We start from the raw sequence: 26089 nt of genomic DNA on the forward strand, positions 1-26089 counted from the left end.
CATCGCTTCCTTTTGTCTTCTAATGTATTGCTTCTTTTTCTTTTCTTTTTTTAAATGCAGTACGGTCAACAGGTACATTGACTGGGCAATCCACGTGTTGATTCTGGTCACGGATCATAATGCGGAGAAGGAGAGTGAGTAAAAACGAACTTGTTTACATCTTAATCGTTTCATCCATAGTTGCTTGTAGTTATGCAACAACTTCAGAACGGCATTCTGATGCTGATGCCAGGTCAAGACCATCTTACTATTTCCATCCCCCCCCCCTCCGTGTCCAATAAAGGCACTCACAAAAACTCGCTTGGGTGCTGAAGGAGAAAGAGGAGAAAGAAGGCAGGGAACGTTGAAGATGAGGTGCCAAGAATGACGCAGGACGAATTTACAAACCTTGTTTGTGAAGGGGAGTGGGAGAAAATGAATGACCTGGCTGCTCCTTCATCTCCTACAAGGACATGCCTGCTCACGACAGGCTCAGCATGATTCTGCTTACACTGTACTCGTTAGCACTGCTCGTTACCTTTCATGCTAGGAGGACTCATCCCTTTTATGACACTCTCTGTGCCCACAATGCCCCCGAACAAACAAATAAACAAACAAAAAAGCAACGTGGCTCTGGAGAAGAGATGCATTCTTTAAAAAAAATGTTCACTTGATCAGTGGTGAGCAGTAGCCTTCCTTGGCATGCCTTCCAGTTTATTCCGCAAAGAGATAAAAAGGAAGAGGAATGGATTCACTGAAACCCATTGGTGGAATGGGCTGCAGTCTGGGTGATGTATTTTGCAGGGGATGGCCCACAGGTGCCTGTTTATCTGCAGCCTGGTCCGGCCAGACTGATTGACAGAGCGTCAGACTGGCAGTAAGATGAACTGCGTGGATAGATAGGACTGGTGTTTATGTTCTTTCTTTTCTTTCTTGAGCGACGATCAGTGGGAGTTACCAGACAGTGTGTTTGTCATGTTGGAATGATAATACGTGGTTGTGTCTTATAGACTGCTGTTGGAGTGGATATATAGGACTGGCTTTGTGTTCTTTCACTTCCTTTTTTTTGTTCTTGTTGTTTCTTTACTTTGCTTGGATTGGTGGGAATTAATCAAATGATAGTGTGTACACACACACACACACACACACACACACACACACACACATATATATATATACATATATATCTATGTCGTATTCATAAGAAAAATCTTGTGCACGCGCGCGCGCGCGCGCGCGCGCGCGTGTGTGTGTGTGTGTGTGTGTGTGTTTGCTTCTCTCTCTCTCTCTCTCTCTCTCTCTCTCTCTCTGTATATATATATATATATATATATATATATATATATATATATATATATATATATATATAATTTAGAAATACGAAAAAAATCCTTTGAAACCATTTACACACTTTGTGCTGTCTTCACGTGTCATCACAATTACCGTCAACATTAATATTTTTACCATCACCTGAAACAACCTGCTACTTGTCTGTTTTTTTGTTTGTTTGTTTTAGTTTTGTTTTTTGTTAGTGTTTTTTGCTTTTGTTTTGAGCCACTAGCGAGACAGAGGCCATACCCGTGTGGGTCTGTGTGAACAGTTGCTAATCATCATAGTAAGCACCTCAACACCCCAACCCCGAAGTGTCTCAATAAACCCCAATGACCTCCATTGGCACACAACAGGAATGACTGCAAGGCCGACAACAGGGGTGGCACTGGGCGAGTAACAAAGTTGTCGGGGTTCATTCAATCTCCATCCTGCACGCCCACCTTCAGACAGAGAAGCGAGGCACTTTCAGCTGATACGGATTCCTCGTTGGACACACCACCACCACCACCACCAGCAGTGCATCCCCTCCCCCACTCCGACCTACTATCGCCCTGTATGTCTTTACTGCAGTTCCAGTGAAAGGAGACACGTCCCAGCCACAGCAGTGGAAAGCTCTCCACACGTTCTTTTCAAACCTCAGTCGCTTTTGATAACTCTTTTCTTGCTTCCAGTCTACAGAATGTGGGTCACTGAAGAACTGCTCCAGTGGCGTAGCGTCTTTTCCTGCATATTCAATACGAATTCCGACATCAGTACAGAGACTTGGAATCGTGAAGGACGCCACATCGCTTCCTTTTGTCTTCTAATGTATTGCTTCTTTTTCTTGTTTTTTTAAATGCAGTACGGTCAACAGGTACATTGACTGGGCAATCCACGTGTTGATTCTGGTCACAGAACATAATGCGGAGAAGGAGAGTGAGTAAAAACGAACTTGTTTACATCTTAATCGTTCCATCCATAGTTGCTTGTAGTTATGCAACAACTTCAGAACGGCATTCTGATGCTGATGTCAGGTCAAGACCATCTTATTATTTCCATTCCCCCCCCCACGCCCCCCCTCCGTGTCCAATAAAGGCACTCACAAAAACTCGCTTGGGTGCTGAAGGAGAAAGGGGAGAAAGAGGGCTGGGAACGTTGAAGATGAGGTGCCAAGAATGACGCAGGACGACTTTACAAACCTTGTTTGTGAAGGGGAGTGGGAGAAAATGAATGACCTGGCTGCTCCTTCATCTCCTACAAAGACATGCCTGCTCACGACAGGCTCAGCATGATTCTGCTTACACTGTACTCGTTAGCACTGCTCGTTACCTTTCATGCTTGGAGGATTCATCCCTTTTATGACACTCTCTGTGCCCACAATGCCCCCGAACAAACAAATAAACAAACAAAAAAGCAACGTGGTTCTGGAGAAGAGATGCATTCTTTAAAAAAAAATGTTCACTTGATCAGTGGTGAGCAGTAGCCTTCCTTGGCATGCCTTCCAGTTTATTCCGCAAAGAGATAAAAAGGAAGAGAATTGAATTCACAGAAACCCATTGGTGGAATGGGCTGCAGTCTGGGTGATGTATTTTGCAGGGGATGGCCCACAGGTGCCTGTTTATCTGCAGCCTGGTCCGGCCAGACTGATTGACAGGGCGCCAGACTGGCAGTAAGATGAACTGCGTGGATAGATAGGACTGGTGTTTATGTTCTTTCTTTTCTTTCTTAAGCGACGATCAGTGGGAGTTACCAGACAGTGTGTTTGTCATGTTGGAATGATAATACGTGGATGTGTCTTATAGGCTGCTGTTGGAGCGGATAAATAGGACTGGCTTTGTGTTCTTTCACTTCCTTTTTTGTTCTTGTTGTTTCTTTACTTTGCTTGGATTGGTGGGAATTAATCAAATGATAGTGTGTTCGCTATTTTGAGATACGAAAATTTACTTGTTTGTTAATGATGAATGTCCAAACTTCTCTCCTTCTTTCTCTCCCTCTCTCTGTACACACACACACACACACACACACACACACACATATATATATATATATATATATATATATATATATACATATATATCTATGTCGTATTCATAAGAAAAATCTTGTGCATGAGCGCGCGAGCGCGCGCGCGCGCGCGCGCGCGTGTGTGTGTATGTATGTGTGTGTGTGTGTGTGTGTGTGTGTGTGTGTGTGTGTGTGTGTGTGTGTGTGTGTGTGTGTGTGTGTGTATGTGTTTGCTTCTGTGTGTGTCTATTTAGAAATACGAAAAAAATCCTTTGAAACCATTTACACACTTTGTGCTGTCTTCACGTAAGTCATCACAATTACCGTCAACATTAATATTTTTACCATCACCTGAAACAACCTGCTACTTGTCTGTTTTTTGTTTGTTTGTTTTAGTTTTGTTTTTTGTTAGTGTTTTTTGCTTTTGTTTTGAGCCACTAGCGAGACAGAGGCCATACACGTGTGGGTCTGTGTGAACAGTTGCTAATCATCATAGTAAGCACCTCAACACCCCAACCCCTAAGTGTCTCAATAAACCCCAGTGACCTCCATTGGCACACAACAGGAATGACTGCAAGGCCGACAACAGGGGTGGCACTGGGCGAGTAACAAAGTTGTCGGGGTTCATTCAATCTCCGTCCTGCACGCCCACCTTCAGACAGAGAAGCGAGGCACTTTCAGCTGATACAGATTCCTCGTTGGACACACCACCACCACCACCACCACCAGCAGTGCATCCCCTCCCCCACTCCGCCCTACTATCGCCCTGTATGTCTTCACTGCAGTTCCAGTGAAAGGAGACACGTCCCAGCCACAGCAGTGGAAAGCTCTCCACACGTTCTTTTCAAACCTCAGTCGCTTTTGATAACTCTTTTCTTGCTTCCAGTCTACAGGATGTGGATCACTGAAGAACTGCTCCAGTGGCGTAGCGTCTTTTCCTGCATATTCAATACGAATTTCGACATCAGTACAGAGACTTGGAATCGTGAAGGACGCCACATCGCTTCCTTTTGCCTTCTAATGTATTGCTTCTTTTTCTTTTTTAAAATGCAGTACGGTCACTAGGTACATTGACTGGGAAATCCACGTGTTGATTCTGGTCACGGAACATAATGCGGAGAAGGAGAGTGAGTAAAAACGAACTTGTTTACATCTTGATCGTTCCATCCATAGTTGCTTGTAGTTATGCAACAACTTCAGAACGGCATTCTGATGCTGATGTCAGGTCAAGACCATCTTATTATTTCCATTCCCCCCCGTGTCCAATAAAGGCACTCACAAAAACTTGCTTGGGTGCTGAAGGAGAAAGGGGAGAAAGAAGGCAGGGAACGTTGAAGATGAGGTGCCAAGAATGACGCAGGACGAATTTACAAACCTTGTTTGTGAAGGGGAGTGGGAGAAAATGAATGACCTGGCTGCTCCTTCATCTCCTACAAGGACATGCCTGCTCACGACAGGCTCAGCATGATTCTGCTTACACTGTACTCGTTAGCACTGCTCGTTACCTTTCATGCTAGGAGGACTCATCCATTTTATGACACTCTCTGTGCCCACAATGCCTCCGAACAAACAAACAAACAAACAAACAAAAAAGCAACGTGGCTCTGGAGAAGAGATGCATTCTTAAAAAAATTGTTCACTTGATCAGTGGTGAGCAGTAGCCTTCCTTGGCATGCCTTCCAGTTTATTCCGCAAAGAGACAAAAAGGAAGAGAATTGAATTCACAGAAACCCATTGGTGGAATGGGCTGCAGTCTGGGTGATGTATTTTGCAGGGGATGGCCCACAGGTGCCTGTTTATCTGCAGCCTGGTCCGGCCAGACTGATTGACAGGGCGCCAGACTGGCAGTAAGATGAACTGCGTGGAGAGATAGGACTGGTGTTTATGTTCTTTCTTTTCTTTCTTAAGCGACGATCAGTGGGAGTTACCAGACAGTGTGTTTGTCATGTTGGAATGATAATACGTGGTTGTGTCTTATAGACTGCTGTTGGAGTGGATAAATAGGACTGGCTTTGTGTTCTTTCACTTCCTTTTTTTGTTCTTGTTGTTTCTTTACTTTGCTTGGATTGGTGGGAATTAATCAAATGATAGTGTGTTCGCCATTTTGAGATACGAAAATTTACTTGTTTGTTAATGATGAATGTCCAAACTTCTCTCCTTCTTTCTCTCCCTCTCTCTGTACACACACACACACACACACACACACACACACACACACACACACACACATATATATATATATATATATATATATATATACATATATATCTATGTCGTATTCATGAGAAAAATCTTGTGCGCGTGTGTGTATATGTTTGCTTCTGTGTGTGTCTATATATATATATATATATATATATATATAATTTAGAAATACGAAAAATTCCTTTGAAACCATTTACACACTTTGTGCTGTCTTCACGTAAGTCATCACAATTACCGTCAACATTAATATTTTTACCATCACCTGAAACAACCTGCTACTTGTCTGTTTTTTTGTTTGTTTTAGTTTTGTTTTTTGTTAGTGTTTTTTGCTTTTGTTTTGAGCCACTAGCGAGACAGAGGCCATACCCGTGTGGGTCTGTGTGAACAGTTGCTAATCATCATAGTAAGCACCTCAACACCCCAACCCCGAAGTGTCTCAATAAACCCCAATGACCTCCATTGGCACAATGCAGGAAAGACTGCAAGGCCGACAACAGGGGTGGCACTGGGCGAGTAACAAAGTTGTCGGGGTTCATTCAGTCTCCATCCTGCACGCCCACCTTCAGACAGAGAAGCGAGGCACTTTCAGCTGATACGGATTCCTCGTTGGACACACCACCACCACCACCACCAGCAGTGCATCCCCTCCCCCACTCCGCCCTACTATCGCCCTGTATGTCTTCACTGCAGTTCCAGTGAAAGGACAGACGTCCCAGCCACAGCAGTGGAAAGCTCTCCACACGTTCTTTTCAAACCTCAGTCGCTTTTGATAACTCTTTTCTTGCTTCCAGTCTACAGAATGTGGATCACTGAAGAACTGCTCCAGTGGCGTAGCGTCTTTTCCTGCATATTCAATACGAATTCCGACATCAGTACAGAGACTTGGAATCGTGAAGGACGCCACATCGCTTCCTTTTGTCTTCTAATGTATTGCTTCTTTTTCTTGTTTTTTTAAATGCAGTACGGTCAACAGGTACATTGACTGGGCAATCCACGTGTTGATTCTGGTCACGGATCATAATGCGGAGATGGAGAGTGAGTAAAAATGAACTTGTTTACATCTTAATCGTTTCATCCATAGTTGCTTGTATTTATGCAACAACTTCAGAACGGCATTCTGATGTTGATGCCATGTCAAGACCATCTTATTTCAATTCCCCCCCCCCGTGTCCAATAAAGGCACTCACAAAAACTTGCTTGGGTGCTGAAGGAGAAAGAGGAGAAAGAAGGCAGGGAACGTTGAAGATGAGGTGCCAAGAATGACGCAGGACGAATTTACAACCCTTGTTTGTGAAGGGGAGTGGGAGAAAATGAATGACCTGGCTGCTCCTTCATCTCCTACAAGGACATGCCTGCTGACGACAGGCTCAGCATGATTCTGCTTACACTGTACTCGTTAGCACTGCTCGTTACCTTTCATGCTAGGAGGACTCATCCCTTTTATGACACTCTCTGTGCCCACAATGCCTCCGAACAAACAAATAAACAAACAAAAAAGCAACGTGGCTCTGGAGAAGAGATGCATTCTTTAAAAAAAAATGTTCACTTGATCAGTGGTGAGCAGTAGCCTTCCTTGGCATGCCTTCCAGTTTATTCCGCAAAGAGATAAAAAGGAAGAGGAATGGATTCACTGAAACCCATTGGTGGAATGGGCTGCAGTCTGGGTGATGTATTTTGCAGGGGATGGCCCACAGGTGCCTGTTTATCTGCAGCCTGGTCCGGCCAGACTGATTGACAGAACGCCAGACTGGCAGTAGAATGGACAACGTGGACAGATACGACTGGTGTATATTTTCTTTCTTTTCTTAAAAAAAATTGCTACGAGTTGTGGGAGTTACTCGATAGTGTGTTGAATTGATAAAACATGTTTGTTTTTTATCGACTACTGATTACTAGCATTTCTCTCTCTCATGACAGTAAAACATTGACATTGGCATGTTGTGCATTAAGTCAAAGTCATTGATCATTCACATAGAAGAATAGAATAGAAGATAACAAGATACGAACATAAATCGAAAATCATACACAAACACAGATACAGTAGAAATTAGGATACATACAAGTGCATATCAGTATAAAAACTTGTGCATACTCACACATGCACGTACTGCACACATACACACACACACACACACACACACACACACACACACACACACACACACACACACACACACACACACACACACACACACACACACACACACACACACACACACACATTGGGGCTGATGACTAGATATTCAGGTAGATGGTTGTTGGTTGCACAATTCTATTTATCATACTGGATTTGTTCGAAAGACAGGGCATTGACATACATCTAATACATGAATTTACCACCCTTTCCCAATATGGAATATTTTCGTTAATTATTAGTTTTGTATAGCAAGAACAGAATTGCGTTGTCACTGCTTCTTTCAATGATACAGCTATGTCGGCAAATGCGAAAATGCCATAAATCATTATTGAAAATATAAGAAACCAGCACACATCTTTTCCCCCTGTCTTATCTATAGTACTGACCTGAGAAGTATTGTTTCAAATTCTGCTAATCCCCACCCCACTGCGATGCTTGACAAATGTTTATGTACTCTCTTGAAAAGTAATTAATTTTATTCGTCTTCCACTGACTGACTGATGCGACTGATCTGCTTCCACTGAAGTGATGTGCGAGTTCCGTACCTCTTGATTTCCTCCAGTGGAGATGTACAGTGGTGGGCCTTCATCTGGTGCCGCCTGTTTTTTGTCAATATATTGCGAGACATTGATGTCGCCCGCACGGCTGGAACCGCGACCTCTCTCGTGGAGATTTATGTGCAGTGATTCACGCGCGCATTGATCTCTTATTTCTTCACCCATCTCTGAGTCTGAATGTGAACACAACAACAAGAACAAAACCACCACCACCACTACCACAACAACAACAACAAAAGCACCACCACCACCACCACAACAACAAAACCACCACCACCACAACAACAACAAAACCACCACCACCACCACAACAAAACCACCACCACCACAACAACAACAAAACCACCACCACCACCACCAGAACGACAAAACCACCACCACCACCACAACAACAAAAACAAAACAACAACCATCACCACTATAACAACAACAAAACCACCACCACCACCACCACCACCACCACCACCACAACAACAACAAAAAACACAACAACAACCATCACCACGACCACCACCACCACCACAACAACAATCACCACAACGACAACAAAAAAACAACAACAGCAAGCAACAACAAAAGCAATAACGAAAAGAAAACAAGAAAAACACAAACAGATACAAAAAAAGAACGTTTTGAATGTTTACCTCTTGCCGGGCTTGGCAAACGGGTAGTTTTACTGAGCTGTATTTTTAGCTCCCCAGGAAATATGAGATTCCCATTGGTAGGTTTTGAAGGTCCGTTTTTTGTTTTTTTTCATGTGAGATTTTATGTTGGGAGCATTAGTACGTGAATGTGTTCGTTTCTTGTTCATTTGTTCGCATTATTCACTGCAAACGATTGTCTTGAATGATAAACGCCAGAATTAACGCCTGCCTTCAGGTGCTTTCACGCCACCGTTTATGGGCATATCTTTGTTCTCTCTCTCTCTCTCTCTCTCTCTCTCTCTCTCTGTGTTAATGTGTATATGTGTGTTCATGTGTGTGTGTGTGTGTGTGTGTGTGTGTGTGTGTGTGTGTGTGTGTGTGTGTGTGTGTGTGTGTGTGTTTGTTTGTGTTGTTGTTGTTGTTGTTGTTTCTGTTGTTGATGCTGTTGTCATCGTTTTTTGTTTTTTTTCTCGTAAGGTTTAGCAGGTGTTGCTTTGAGTTCGATGCAGTTTGGTTGCTGTTCTAGTTGTTGCTGTTTCCATCTCTGAAAACTTTTCTTTAATCTGGAATATCAGCGACGAACTGTTTGTTCCATTGTGTTATCTAAAATGCATATTGGTTTAGCTTGTGTCCCTCTTAATTCTCCGATGTTGATCACTCAAGGTTGATATTGTGGTGTGGATTGTTTAGCTTGTACATATCAAGCTGTCTCACTAGCACAAATAAATCTGTCGAAAGATGGACAGTGTAGCAGGCGCCACGCCTTCATTTCTTTGTTATTGGATGCGGGTTTTTCTCACCGGCTTTCTGCCCTGGCTGTATATTTCTGCTGAACTAGGCCTATGTGGCAATGCAATTGTGGGTTTGTTTCATGCAGAGGAAGAAGAAACTGAAGATAGTAAAAAAATTCTTTTTATCCTGCGTGTAGCTTTCCATCTTTTCCTTTGTTTGTTTCATTAAAACGGGCGCAGTAGCCGAGTGGCTAAAACATTGGACTTTCAATACGAGAGTCCCGGGTTTGAATCTCGGTAAAGGGTGGGTGGGTAAAGGGTGGAGATTTTTCCGATCTCCCAGGTCAACATATGTGCAGACTTACTAAAGCCTGAACCCCTTTTCGTGTATATACGCACGCAGAAAATCAAACACGCACGTTAAAGATCCTGTGATCCATGTCAGCGTTCGGCGGGTTATGGTTGCCTGCATGGCGGGGTAAATAAACAAAACGGTCATTCACGTAAATGTTACACGACTGTCTGAGTGTGTGTGCGTGCCTGAAATCACAGGAAACGAACGATGAGCGCCAAATGGCAGCCGTCAGTCGGCTCTAACCAGGTAGGCATCCTGTTGTGCAAATGACCCCGAGTTTGTAAAAGCGCCTAGAGCTTGGTCTCCGTCTGAGGATAGGCATTATATTAATATTCGTGTCATTTATTAAACTACGGAAATACTACGTGATCATCAACAGCAAAACAATGGAAATAAAGATAAATCAATTCTGAAAAATGTAATATACGAACATCCATAGTCATGAGCAGTGTATAACATGAACAAGGGACATCCAGACTTTCTTTCTTTCTCCTTGGCAGGAATGGAACGCACATAAGGAAGACAGCGACCGGTTTGAAATGTACAGAACATTTTGTACTACTCATGAAGTGAAAACGTACTTGCAAATCAGCTTAGACAAACATTTAAAATTCCTAACGGCAAGATTTATATTAGGTATTTCATAAACTGCTCAACATTATTATTATCGGTACAGAAAGCATACTGTGGATGAGTTGAATTGCCCTCTGTGTAGAAGTGGTGTTGAAGATGAGTTACACTTTATTTTATGTTGTACTGCTTTAAGTAAATTAAGAGAACAGTATATTCCATGAAAGTATTTTAAGTTTCCAAATCAGTTTCGGCTAAGTCTGTTGATGGCATCAAAAAGGAAAGCATTGTAAAGAATTTGTCCATTTACATATATATGTATATAAAGCATTTAAGTTAAGATCAATAATGATATCATAATTCCTTTGATGATTGTTTCGCCTTGTGCACTGGCATGTTTAATAATGTTGTATACTGCACCCCTTCATGAGGGGCAATGGCCTATATGAATAAATCATCTTAATCCGAATCCGAATCCTTGTCAGTTTATCCTCTATGTAGTTATCTATGCAGAATGATGGTAACCATACTATTCGCAAATCACCCACACTATCCTGCTCTCTAGCAGTAGATTGTACGTGTTCTTTCGTTTCCATCACCAGTATGATAGTCAGTCGTGTCCGCCTTTGACCACCAGAATAGCTGAAGAGACAACTGATGTCCCGACTATTTGGGCTAGAATTTGATTATAGTGGAGTGTCTTGCCCAAGTTACATCCCCACTCTCTCGGCCAAAAGGGTTTCAGGACAGTAGGCGTTAGGATGGTTCCCAAAAGCCAACTAGCCCCCTAAGTCTGCAGCACTAAGAGCCAGTGCAATTTTGCCTCCTAGTTTGAGAGTCATAATCAGCTTTAGTGAAAATTTGGTCAGCTGCAGGTGTATTATCACAACAGTATTATCACCTACACTCAAACAAACATTTTGTTTATGAAGTCACATATTTCACTATTGATTATTATTGTTGAGTTGCTGAGTTGACTCTGGAATAAAACCGGTTCTGTTGTTGTTGTTGTTGTTGTTGTTGTTTTTCACCTTTTCTTTTCTTTTTTTGATTGGAACACAGATACATTAACCTGAAGGAAGGGATTTTGATATTAATTTGCCACAGTAAGGCTGCTGTCGCGTGAAATGCATGCGGTTTTCTGTCGTTCTCTGACGAAGGCCATCGTGCACAGAAGAGAGAGGGAGAGAGAGAGAGAGAGAGAGAGAGAGAGAGAGAGAGAGAGAGAGAGAGAGAGAGAGGGAGGGAGGGAGAGAGGGAGAAAGAGAGAGAGGGAGGGAGAGAGAGAGGGGGAGAGAGGGAGGGAGAGAGGGAGAAAGAGAGAGAGGAAGAAAGAGAGGGAGGGAGAGAGGGAGAAAGAGAGAGAGGGAGAGAGAGAGAGAGGGAGAGAGAAAGAGAGAGGGTGAGGCGGGGGGGAAGGGGGGCTCCCGGGAGCGGTTGGAGAGGTGGGGGGAAGGTGGGGGGGGGGAAGTAGGAGCACCTTCTCTCACTCCATCAATGGTGGTTGACAGTGGCCTTCCCTGCCATGCTTTTCAATTCATTTCCCGCAGAGATTAAAAAAGAGAGAGAGAAAAAAAAAGAGAGAGAAGGGAAGAGCAGTGGCTTCAACAGAGGCTCATTGGTAGGCTGACTAGCACATCTCGAGTCGTGTTGTTCTGCAGAGGAGAAAGACAGGTCTGGGGTGGCTGCCGGTTTAGCTCATCCTGACTGACTGACAGGGACGGTGCCAGACTGACAAAATGGTGTACCTGGTGAAATATTCCAGTACCAGTGCAGTGTGGAACATTTCTTGATGGGTCTGTAACTTAAACGTTTAAACACACACACACACACATGAATGTATATATATATATATATATATATATATATATATGAAATATACATATGTATGTATGTATGTATACGTCATGGGACACTGGAGAAGTTAACAGCTAAAAGTTAAGCTTGATGTCTTATCAAATAAAACAATGCAGAGAGTCATTTGCTATTTCCCACATCTTGCTGTTCTGGCAGTTTTGGGGTTACTATTCTGTAAATGAAAAACAACAACAACAACAAAAAAGCAAAGAAACAACAAACAAAAAACCAACCAAAAAACAGAAACTACAAAAGTGACATGTTTTGATTACTTTGTTTTAGTACAAAGCAAAATTGACGATTTTCTGTCTGTCTATCTGTGTGTGTGTGTGTGTGTGTGTGTGTGTGTGTGTGTGTGTGTGTGTGTGTGTGTGTGTGTGTGTGTGTGTGTGTGTGTGTGTGTGTGTGTGTGTGTGTGTGTGGGTGTGTGTGTGCGTGTGTGTGTGTGTGTGTGAAATTTTCCCCTTATCACCGTGTAGTAGTACGTTGTCATCAGTTATGATGAGCCAACTTTTGCACGTGCTAACATCCTCAGCCCATTAATGTAACCTGACGGGAGGAGGAATTTTGTTTAATGTCTCGTCACACATATCGGTGATTAAAGACATTTTGTTAAAGTATTCATGTATACATTTGAGTATTATCGGTTAGAAGGGGCGGGAGATGTGAATGAATGGAGGGTTGGGGGAAACTGGGCAAATGAGGGTAAAATGAGGGTGAAAACTGAAAAAAAAAAATCTAAATACAATTACAGGAAATTACTTAAAGGACTTCGTAAAAGAGAAGTCGTTGAACTGATAAGCGAAACAACTGATAATGAATGCAAAAAAGTAAAAAAAAATCAACATTCACAGTCACTTGCGAAGACACATTTTCGTGTACATAAGGCTTCATCAAGCTACAGTTAAAAAAAAAAATATCCTGACGGCAGATGCAGAATATACATGAAAAGGCAAGGCAGAACTTGTTGATTTTAAAGAAAGAGAACGTAAAAGACAACCACAAAAAGGACAACAAAAGAAACGGCGATCTTAATGGTGATCGATCCACAGAACTGGTTTCCTAGTAAGTCTCGAAAACCTGTTTCTGGTCGGCTGGGTATGAAGACATAGTAGAGTTTCTCTGATGCGACGGATGATCAAGCATTGACGCGAAAGAGATATCCAAGAATCATGAACCCTTTTTAGTGTACTAATTTGATTGAGGATGGTGGCAAGGAAACTGCCAACGTTGCCACAAAGAAACCCATCTTATTGAAGCGTTCCGCGTTGATTTTTTTTTTCAATCACTTTGTGCTCAGACTGATTTCAACGGAAGCTTAATTAAAAAGAAAAAAAAAAAACACAGCAAGGTGTTGGGTAATTTAGAATGATTAATAAAACAAGCTTGTGCACAAACGAAGTGCCATAAGCTCGTTTCAAATGCGTGCGCCCATACACATTCAAACACAGACACATGAAGAGACACAGACAGACTGACACAGATATAGGTGCACAGACAGACAGACAGACAGACAGACACAGATACACGCACACAGACAGACACAGACACACAGACACAGACACACACACAGACACACACACACACACATACACACACAGAGAGATACACAGACACAGACACAGACACACAGACACAGACACACACACACACACACACACACACACACACACACACACACACACACACACACACACACACACACACACACACACACACACTTCTCGGAAAATTCTTTTGAATGTATTTTTGACAATTTCAAGATGTTATCTGCTATTGCAGAAGGTTTGCTGCATAGTCCAATTGGACATTTGTTATAGTTGTTACAGTTGTTTGATGTTCGCGTTTCCTTCTATATTGTGCCTATGTCTCCCCTTTTAATATCTTATTTTTTCCAATGCTCTGTATCTTTCCCCACCACACACACACACACACACACACACACACACACACACACACACACACACACACACACACACACATGCGCACACACGCACACACATACATACACACACACCATTCTTCACTCTCTGCCCAATACCGTTCCCACCACCACGCCCCGCCCTCCACCCCCACGCCCCCCCCCCGCCTCCCCCCGCCCCCCCTTTTTTAATTTTTTTTTTAACCGTCTAATATCACTTAAAGTGGAAGACGTTAAACTGAAGACTACTACTACTACTACTACTACTACTACTACTACTACACACAGCCCTGTGCATGACAACACATAAACGGTGACTCCTGGAGACATTGATATGACATCCCCACTACCTCCATCTCCATGCTTTGCTTTTCATCAGCAGTAACATTCATTGTTCTCCAAACAGCCCTCATATAATGCAGAGGTTTTGAGTCAACAACAGACAAGAAGAATGGACCACCTGAACTATTAATCCTGGATTTATAGTGATACTACTACTACTACTACTACTACTACTACTACTACTACTACTACTACTAATCATAATCATAATCATAATAATAATCGTACTAAATTGTAATAATGATGATGATGATGATAAGAAGAAGGAGAAGAAGGAAAAGAAGAAGAAGAAGAAGAAGAAGAAGAAGAAGAAGAAGAAGAAGAAGAAGAAGAAGAAGAAGAAGAAGAAGAAGAAGAAGAAGATTGATTGATTGATTGAATCTTTAATGGGTAAAGAATTAGGCACAGTAAAGGCCTTTTTACAATTCTGCCCATTTAACGACATAAAAAATAAAGAACGAACGACACAAAACATAAAAATAAAGAAATAAACTGAAATAAAATAAAATAATAAGAACGACGAATAAGAATAGGAACTTGAATAGTCTATTAAAGGTAACAAAGCGATGAAAAACTGGAACAATTGGTACATTACATGTACATAGGTACTTACACACACACACACACACACACACACACACACACACACACACACACACACACACACACACACACACAAAATTATAAAACAAGCAACAAAGACATACGTACACATTCACGCCCACACACTCAAACACACACAAACACACACACGCACTTACTGTTCACACATACACATACATTCAATTTTTCATTCATCATGGCATGGCAGCTAGTGGACTGAGTACAAGCAAGCATTTGCAAAAGACCGCGAGTAGGTTAATCAAATGTATCGAATAGAAATATTCTTATCTTAGTTTTAAAGAGAGATATGGCTGGAATTTGACGACATGTCTTTGGAAGCATGTTCCATTCGATGCTTCCATTAAATGAGAGACTCATCTTAAATAAATCAATTTTAGGCTTTGGGACAATAGCTCTATCTGAATTACGTTGGAACTGGAAACAAAATAACGATTTTAAATATTGTGGGCATGCGTTATGAACAATTTTATGCATAAGAATCAATGTGTTATATCTAATAAGTATATGAACAGGTAATATTTGAAGTTCTTTGTACATATTGTGCACAGATCCACCTGTGGTATTTACATGGTTAATCATCTTAATGGCACGTTTTTGTAAAGAGCAAAGTGGCTTTAATGTAGAAGGAGGACATTTACCCCAAATAATCGAGCAATAGCTGAGGCGAGACTGGATATAGGCAAAGTAAAACACACGTCTAGAATGATTATCAAGAAAGTGTTTGATCTGTGATAATTGGAATACACTAGATGATACTTGTTTTATGAGGCAATGAATATGTTCCTGCCACGAAAGATTTTGATCAATAGTAATGCCTAATAGTATATGCTTAGTAACTTGTTTGATAGTATTGTCTTTATATTTTATGTTAAGTTGTGCGTCTTTTATGTTCTGTCTTTTCTGACGAGGACAAATTAACATGCATTCTGTCTTTTCAGGGTGCACGACCATATCAGATGTGGTGTAGCGTGTATGGATTTGTCCGAACGCAGTGACGCCTCCTTGAGAAAGTGAAACTGAAACTGAAACTGTCGGTTTGGAGCTAGTCATGAAATATGTTGCTAGCGACTGGGTAGGTTATATGAAGAAGAAGAAGAAGAAGAAGAAGAAGAAGAAGAAACGTTTTCAGTTCTGAGCTCTAAGATCTCTTCTATCTGGCAATCACAAGAAAGATACTGAAACGTAAAACTTTGCAAAGGAAATTGCAGTTTGTCTAAACGATGGCGATGAATTTGGTTTGAATGTGGATGATGAGAAGATCGAGTCTATACAGCCTGAGATACGACTGTTGACCGAAATGCCAGCTCAGCTTCACCAGTATTGTCCAGCGGCTAGTCTGATTGTTGAACGTACCCCAGTCACTAGCAACAGATTTCATAACTGGCTTCTTATCAGTTCTCAAACCGACACAAACGACAAATGAAGAGTCTGATTTTTTAACCTACCCAGTCGCTAGCAACATATTTCATGACTAGCTCCAAACCGACAGTTTCAGTTTCAGTTTCACTTTCTCAAGGAGGCGTCACTGCGTTCGGACAAATCCATACACGCTACACCACATCTGTTGAGCAGATGCCTGACCAGCAGCATAACCCAACGCGCTTAGTCAGGCCTTGAGTGCATGCTTACATATTTGTGTACCTATGAAAGTGGATTTCATTTTACGTAATTTCGCCAGAGGACAACACTCTCGTTGCCATGGGTTCTTTTTCAGTGCGCCAAGTGCGTGCTGCACACGGGACCTCGGTTTATCGTCTCATCCGAAAGACTAGACGCTCAGTTTGATTTTCCAGTCAAACTTAGGAGAAAGGGCGAGAGCGGGATTCGAACCCACACCCTCACGGACTCTCTGTATTGGCAGCTGAGCGTCTTAACCATTCTGCCACCTTCCTCCTGAACCGACAGAAACGACAAATGAAGAGATGTAAGCTACATCATTTATTTGACAGGGGAACTGTTTCCATTTTGCATTTCATCGAGTCAGTCAGATTAGTTTTGATCGTCATCACTCGTAGTTAACGTATACACAATGACACATACACCTGCAAACACAGACACACAGACATGGACGCAGACACATGGACACAGACACAGACACAAACACTCACACACACACACACACACACACACACACACACACACACACAAATACACACACATTAAAACACTAACACACACACACACACACACACACACACACACACACACTGACACACTAACACACACACACACACACACACACACACAACAGAGGCACAAGGACAGAGACTGAAAGAGACAGAGAAAGATAGATAGACACACAGATACACACACAGATACACACACACACACACACACACACACACACACACACACACACACACACACACACATAGAGATAGAGAGACAGACAGCAACAGTGACAGAAGCGGGGACAAAGAAATCCATCCAGCACAAATGAGATATCAGGAACGAGAAGGATCTAACAAAACTGCCGGTACAGGATTCCCCCCAAAACGAAACGGACCCGACCCCTTCCTCCTCGTTCGTACCCGGTACCCACCCACAACACTGAGCCAGACCTAGCCTTTTATGACCCCGTTCTCACTCCACGCATTGCCAACCCCCTTACGCATCTGCCAGTCCAAAAGCAGCGCACTCAATGCTGACGTAAATTCTACATGGGCGCACAGAGTGATTGCGTCCAGTGAAAGAACTCTCATTAATCAAAGTTAAGAGCTAGGGCCCGGCGACTGATAACCGACGAAAATAGATAGGGTGGATGGGGGGACGGGGGGAATGAGGGCACTGACAGACGAAAATAGAAGGCGTGGTTGAGGGGATGGGTGGAGGGGGTTGGGGGACGGTAAGGGTACATAACTCTGCTGTGTCCGGTGCACCGTTTGCTGATTTGTGTCTGCAGTGAACTGGGGCAATTGTTAAACTGTGGATTTGTTTGTTGTTGTTATTGTTGTTGTTGTTGTTGCTGCTGCTGCTGGTATTGTTGTTGTTGTTGTTTCTGCTGCTGCAGTTGTTGTTGCGGCTGTTATTGTTGTTGATGTTGTTGATTCTGCTGCTGTGAACTGGTGCAACAGTAAACAGTGGATTTGTTGTTTGTTCTTGTTGTTGCTGTTGTTATTGTTGCTGTTGTTGCTGATACTGCTGCAGTTGTCATTGCGGCTGTTATTGTTGTTGTTATCATTAATGTTGTTTGTTGTTGTTGTTGTTGCTGGTATTGTTTTTGTTTATTGTTGTTGCTGTTGCTGCTGCTGCAGTTATTGTTGCAGTTGTCGTTGCGGCTGTTATTGTTGATTCCCCCCAAAACGAAACGGACCCGCTCCCTTCCTCCTCGTTCGTACCCGGTACCCACCCACAACACCGAGCCAGACCTAGCCTTTTATGACCCCGTTCTCACTCCACGCATTGCCAACCCCCTTACGCATCTGCCAGTCCAAAAGCAGCGCACTCAATGCTGACGTAAATTCTACATGGGCGCACAGAGTGATTGCGTCCAGTGAAAGAACTCTCATTAATCAAAGTTAAGAGCTAGGGCCCGGCGACTGATAACCGACGAAAATAGATAGGGTGGATGGGGGTGGGGGGGGGGGGGGGGGGGGGGTGAGGGGGGGGGAATGAGGGCACTGACAGACGAAAATAGAAGGCGTGGTTGAGGGGATGGGTGGAGGGGGTTGGGGGACAGTAAGGGGGGGGGGGAGGGTACATCACCCTGCTGTGTCCGGTGCACCGTTTGCTGATTTGTGTCTGCAGTGAACTGGGGCAATTGTTAAACTGTGGATTTGTTTGTTGTTGTTATTGTTGTTGTTGTTGCTGTTGCTGCTGCTGGTGGTGGTATTGTTGTTGTTTGTTGTTGTTGCTGTTTCTGCTGCTGCAGTTGTTGTTGCGGCTGTTATTGTTGTTGATGTTGTTGATTCTGCTGCTGTGAACTGGTGCAACGGTAAACAGTGGATTTGTTGTTTGTTGTAATTGTTGCTGTTGTTGTTGTTGCTGATACTGCTCCAGTTGTCATTGCGGCTGTTATTGTTGTTGTTATCATTAATGTTGTTTGTTTTTGTTGTTGTGGCTGCTGGTATTGTTTTTGTTTATTGTTGTTGCTGTTGCTGCTGCTGCAGTTATTGTTGCAGTTGTCGTTGCGGCTGTTATTGTTGATTCCCCCCAAAACGAAACGGACCCGCTCCCTTCCTCCTCGTTCGTACCCGGTACCCACCCACAACACCGAGCCAGACCTAGCCTTTTATGACCCCGTTCTCACTCCACGCATTGCCAACCCCCTTACGCATCTGCCAGTCCAAAAGCAGCGCACTCAATGCTGACGTAAATTCCACATGGGCGCACAGAGTGATTGCGTCCAGTGAAAGAACTCTCATTAATCAAAGTTAAGAGCTAGGGCCCGGCGACTGATAACCAACGAACATAGATAGGGAGGATGGAGAGGGGGGGGCGGGGGGGGGGGGTGAGGCCTGGGAAAGAGGGCACTGGCAGACGAAAATAGATGGGTGTGGTTGAGGGGGTGGGTGGTGGAGATGGGGTTGGGGGTGGGGGATGGGGAAGGGTACATCACTCCACTGTGTCCAGTGTACTGCTTGCTGATTTGTGTCGGCAGTGAACTGGGGCAATGGTTAAATTGTGGATTTGTTTGGTTGTTGTTGTTGTTGCTGCTGCTACTGGTGTTGTTGTTGTTGCTGTTGCTGTAGTTGGTGTTGTTGTAGTTGTCGTTGCGACTGTTATTGTTGTTATTGTTGTTGTTATCATTGTTGTTGTTGTTGTTGATGTTGTTGTTGTTGATGATGTTGTTGATGCTACTGCTGCTGCTGCTGTGAACTGGGGCAATGGTTAACAGTGGATTTGTTGTTTGTTGTTGTTGATGATGCTGCTGTTGTTGTTATTGCTGCTGTTGCTGCTACTACTGCAGTTGTTGTTGATGTTATTGCTGCTGCTGTTGTTTGTTATAGTTGTTGCTGCTGCTGTTGTTGTTGTTGTCTTCTGTTGTTGTTATTGCTGCTGCTGTTGTTGTTGCTGCTGTTGCTGCTACTACTGCAGTTGTTGTTGTTGTTGCTGCTGCTGCAGTTGTTATTGTCATTGCCATTGCTGCTGATGCTGCTACAGTTGTTGTTATTGCCGTGGTTTTTGCTGCTGCTGTGGACTGAGGCAATAGTTAAATGGTGAATTTGTTGTTGTTGTTGCTGCTGATACAGTTGTTATTGTCATTGTTGTTGTTGTTGTTATAGTTGCTCTTGTTGTTGTTTTGGTTGTTGTGCCGCTGTTTTTGTTTTATTTGTTGATGTTATTGTTGTTGTTGTTGTTGTTTTCCTTCTTCTTCTGTTGTGTTCAGCGCAGAAACTTCCATGAATCAAAGAGCTATGGCCTGATAACTGATGGGGGCAGGGGGATAGGGAGCGAGACAGAAGGGCGTGGGTAGACGAAAATAGAAAGATGCGGTTGAAGGGGTGTGTGTGTGTGTGTGTGTGGGGGGGGGGGGGGGGGTGGATGGGGAGGGTATATGCTGATTATGTCTGCATTGAGCTTGGGCCATTGTTAAATTGTGGATTTGTTGTTTGGTGTTTGTTGTTGTTGTTGTTTTTGTTGTTATTGTTGCTATTGTCACTGTTGTTGTTGCTGCTGCTGTTCTTCTTGTTGTTGTTAGTCATTGTTCATCCTCTGCTTCTTCTTCCTCTTCTTCTTCTTCTTATCTATTGCGTCCTTACGCTCTCGAACAAATAGTTCAACAAAAAAATATACCGATGCTGATGTTTTGTGTGTTAAGTCTTCAGCCAATCTTGGAACTTTATTGGTGTAGTATGTGTAGTGTAGTCATTACACTGTAGTGCATTGTATGTGTAACTATAGTGTGCCTCATTTTCTGGACTGATGTACATTTCTCAGTGTGAAAGGTTGGCTGCTATCGGTAGCAAATGGTCACCATGTAGCACCATTCATTTCGCAGGTCTCCTGTTTTAACCAGTGTGATAGATTATATGATAGTCAGTCGTGTCCGACTATGACCATCAGAACAGCAGAGGAGGCAACTGCTGTCCCGACTATCTGGGCGAGAATTTGTTTATGGTGGAGGGTGTCTTGCCCAGTTTATATCCCCATTCTCTCGGCTAAGAGGGTTTTAGGACAGTCGGCGTTGGGATGGTTTTCAAAGGCCAGCTAGCCCCCAAGGCTGCAGCACAAAGAGCCAGTGCAATTTTGCCTCCTAGTTTGAGTCATAGTCCTTCACAAAAGACTATACTGTAAATGTTGTTGTTGTTGCTGTTGCAATGGATAAATCACTGATAATACAGCGCTCATTTTGCTATTAGCCTAACGGTAAACTTCTGTGTGGTAGATGTAATGGCGGCAAAGCAACACGCCTTTGACGGGCTGAGTGGTTAAAGCGTTGGACTTCCAATCTCAGGGTCCAGGGTTCGAATCCCAGATATGGCGCCTGGTGGGTAAAGGGTGGAGATTCTTACGATCTTCTATGTCAATATGATTATGTGCAGACCTGCTAGTACCTGAACCCCCTTCGTAAGTATGCGCATGCAGAAGGTCAAACACGCACGTTAAAGATACCGTAATCCATGTCAGCGTTCGGTGGGTTATGGACACAAAAATATACCCGGCGTGCACACCCCACCACCACCACCACCGAAAACAGAGTATGACTGCCTAAATGGCGAGGATAAAAACGGTCATTCACGTAAAAGCCCACTCGTGTATTCGAGTTAACGTGAGAGTCACAGCTCACGAACAAAAATATATCCCCCTTTAAAATCAGAACATTGAAGAGATGAAAAAAACCCAAACAATCATATTGTTCTGAAACATCACATCGTCATGAGGAATGACATAGCATATCACGACGTGCATTTGTACGACTGTTCAACCAGTTCTGGTAATGCATAAAAAACGAGCAGCATAATGTCATTGGACTCTCTCTCTCTCTCTCTTTGATGGTATTCATAATGTACTCTGTGTGTGTGTGAAGGTGTTCAAAATGCTCTCTCTCTCTCTCTCTCTCTCTCTCTCTCTCTCTATATATATATATATATATATATATAAATATCTCACTCTCAATCTATATGATTGTCTGTGTGTCTGTCTGTCTCTCTTTCTCTCTCTCTCTCCCTCTCCCTCCCTCCCTCTCTCACTCTCTCCCTTTCCCATGGTATTCAGAATGGGGGCTGAAGCAGCAAGGTGATGGAAGCTTTTTAGCACGCTGACAGCACTGTCCCCCCCCTCCCATCGCCCGCCGCCCCCCCTCCCCCCAACCCAAACAAAAGAACGATTCCCATGTTATTAATCCAGGACGTCGTTCCTACGGCGTTCTCCGCCCCTACTCTGCTTGATTTGAATCATGATTATGGTCGGACAGTTTACCTTCTTAGCCTGTTATGAAAACATATATATCTTTCCCAACAGCAGCGATTTACCAGTGCTGGTCTTGGTAGGGTCTACTTTCAAACGTATGCCTTTTTTGGGGTGGGGAACTCGTTCGCTATTTGTTAGTGTGTGTGTGTGTGTGTGTGTGTGTGTGTGTGTGTGTGTGTGTGTGTGTGTGTGTGTGTGTGTGTGTATGCATGTGTATGTGTGTGTGTGTGTGTGTGTGTGTGTGTGTGTGTGTGTGTGTGTGTGTGTGTTTGTGTGTGCGCGTGAGTGCCTGGTGTAGGGATACATTTTCTAGAGGGCGTCATGGGTGGGTGGGTGATTTCCAATGTTCATTTGAGTGAGTGTATTCTGCCTCCCTCCCCCCCTTCTAATTATCCGTGTGTGTGTGTGTGTGTGTGTGTGTGTGTGTGTGTGTGTGTGTGTGTGTGTGTGTGTGTGTGTGTGTGTGTGTGTGTGTGTGAGGGGGGGGGGGGTTGAGGGGAGAGAGGAAGGAGGGAGCGGAGAAATGTAAAGCGCTTTGAACAGTCTATCTGAAGGAAAAACGCGCTTTGTGAATGTCCATAATTAGTTTTCTTCTTCTTCTTCTTCTTTCAGTTATTTGAAGTCCCTTATACACTCCTCATCGTACATGATCATTCTGATATGATATGTGTGTGCGGTGGGGCTGGTCTGTAAGGGACAATGTCTGACAGACCACCAAACAAGCAGCCATAGAGACAGAAACACAACTGCGGTCACAGCAGTTGCCAACACACAGAGACAAACACATACCCACACACAGAAACAGACAGACAGACAGACAGACAGACAGACACACACACACACACACACACACGCACGCGCACACGCACACGCACACACACACACACACACACACACACACACACACACACACACACACACACACACACACACACACACACACACACACACACACACACAGTGCGTGGTATCTGCCTTTCATTGATCGCGTTTTTTTTTGGTTATAATGAGCATGCGTTATCCTGTCAAAAGAACATTTGAGGTAGTTACAGTTTACTGTCATGCTCAGTCAAGTCCAACCTTTCGCAGATTCTTCTTTTTAACCTGTCTCCTCCCCTGTTTCAGTCATCACATCACCTCTTTCCATCCCCCCTAACCCTCTTTCCACCACCCCTAACCCTCTTTCCACCACCCCTAACCCTCTTTCCACCACCCCTAACCCTCTTTCCATCACCCCTAACCCTCTAACCCTCTTTCCATCACCCCTAACCCTCTTTCCACCACCCCTAACCCTCTTTCCATCACCACTAACCCTCTTTCCATCACCACTAACCCTCTTTCCATCACCTCTAACCCTCGTTCCATCACCCACTAACCCTCTTTCCACCACACCTAACCCTCTTTCCACCACACCTAACCCTCTTTCCATCACCACTAACCCTCTTTCCATCACCACTAACCCTCTTTCCATCACCTCTAACCCTCTTTCCATCACCTCTAACCCTCTTTCCATCACCCCCTAACCCGATTTCCATCACCCCTAACCATCTTTCCATCACCCCTAACCATCTTTCCATCACCCCTAACCATCTTTCCATCACCTCTAACCCTGTTTCCATCACCTCTAACCCTCTTTCCATCACCCCCTAACCCTCTTTCCATCACCCCTAACCCTCTCTCCATCACCCTAACCCTCTTTCCATCACCCCTAACCCTCTTTCCATCACCCACTAACCCTCTTTCCATCACCCCCTAACCATCTTTCCATCACCCCTAACCCTCTCTCCATCACCCCTAACCCTCTTTCCACCACCCCTAATCCTCTTTCCATCACCCCTAACCATCTTTCCACCACCCCTAACCCTCTTTCCAATCACCCCTAACCCTCTTTCCACCATCCCTAACCCTCTTTCCATCACCCCTAACCCTCTTTCCATCACCCCTAACCCTCTTTCCATCACCTTTTTCCGTCACCCCATAACCCTCTTTCCATCACCCCAAACCCATTTTCCATCACCCCTAACCCATTTTCCATCATCCCTAACCCTCTAACCCTCTTTTCACCACCCCTAACCATCTTTCCATCACCTCTAACCATCGTTCCATCACCCCTAACCCTCTTTTCACCACCCCTAACCCTCTTTTCACCACCCCTAACCCTCTTTCCATCACCTCTAACCCTCTTTCCATCACCCCTAACTCTCTTTTCACCACCCCTAACCATCTTTCCATCACCCCTAACCCTCTTTCCACCACCCCTAACCCTCTTTTCACCACCCCTAACCCTCTTTCCACCACCCCTAACCCTTTTTCCATCACCCCTAACCCTCTTTTCACCACCCCTAACCATCTTTCCTTCACCCTAACCATCTTTCCATCACCCCTAACCCTCTTTTCACCACCCCTAACCATCTTTCCATCACCTCTAACCATCTTTCCATCACCCCTAACCCTCTTTCCACCACCCCTAACCCTCTTTCCATCACCCCTAACCCTCTTTCCACCACCCCTAACCCTCTTGCCATCACCCCCTAACCCTTTTTCCACCACCCCTAACCCTCTTTCCATCACCTCTAACCCTCCTTCCATCACCCCTAACCCTCTTTCCATCACCCCTAACCAACTTTCCATCACCCCTAACCCTCTTTCCATCACCCCTAACCAACTTTCCATCACCCCTAACCATCTTTCCATCACCCCTGACCCTCTTTCCATCACCCCTACCCCTTTTTCCCTCTTTCCATCACCCCTAACCCTTTTTCCCTCTTTCCATCACCCCTAACCCTCTTTCCATCACCCCTAACCCATTTTCCACCACCCTAACCCATTTTCCATCACCCCTAACCCTCTTTCCATCACCCCTATTCCTCTTTCCATCACTCCTAACACTCTTTCCATCACACCTTAACCCTCTTTCCATCACCCCTAACCCTCTTGCCATCACCCCCTAACCCTTTTTCCACCACCCCTAACCCTCTTTCCATCACCTCTAACCCTCCTTCCATCACCCCTAACCCTCTTTCCATCACCCCTAACCAACTTTCCATCACCCCTAACCCTCTTTCCATCACCCCTAACCAACTTTCCATCACCCCTAACCATCTTTCCATCACCCCTGACCCTCCTTCCATCACCCCTAACCCTTTTTCCCTCTTTCCATCACCCCTAACCCTTTTTCCCTCTTTCCATCACCCCTAACCCTCTTTCCATCACCCCTAACCCATTTTCCACCACCCTAACCCATTTTCCATCACCCCTAACCCTCTTTCCATCACCCTTATTCCTCTTTCCATCACCCCTAACCCTCTTTCCATCACCCCTAACCATCTTTCCACCACCCCTAACCCTCTTTCCAATCACCCCTAACCCTCTTTCCACCATCCCTAACCCTCTTTCCATCACCCCTAACCCTCTTTCCACCACCCCTAACCCTCTTTCCATCACCCCTAACCCTCTTTCCATCACCCCTAACCCTCTTTCCATCACCCCTAACCCTCTTTCC

At 44.1% G+C, this 26089-nt stretch overlaps 1 protein-coding gene across 1 annotated transcript in view; it reads left to right on the forward strand.

Moving 5' to 3' along the window:
* The window catches only part of LOC143287236 (metabotropic glutamate receptor 2-like), a 544548-nt gene that overhangs the window by 206700 nt on the left and 311759 nt on the right, over positions 1-26089 (forward strand).

This window comes from Babylonia areolata, chromosome 11, assembly GCF_041734735.1.
Source record: "Babylonia areolata isolate BAREFJ2019XMU chromosome 11, ASM4173473v1, whole genome shotgun sequence".
NCBI lineage: Eukaryota > Metazoa > Mollusca > Gastropoda > Neogastropoda > Buccinidae > Babylonia > Babylonia areolata.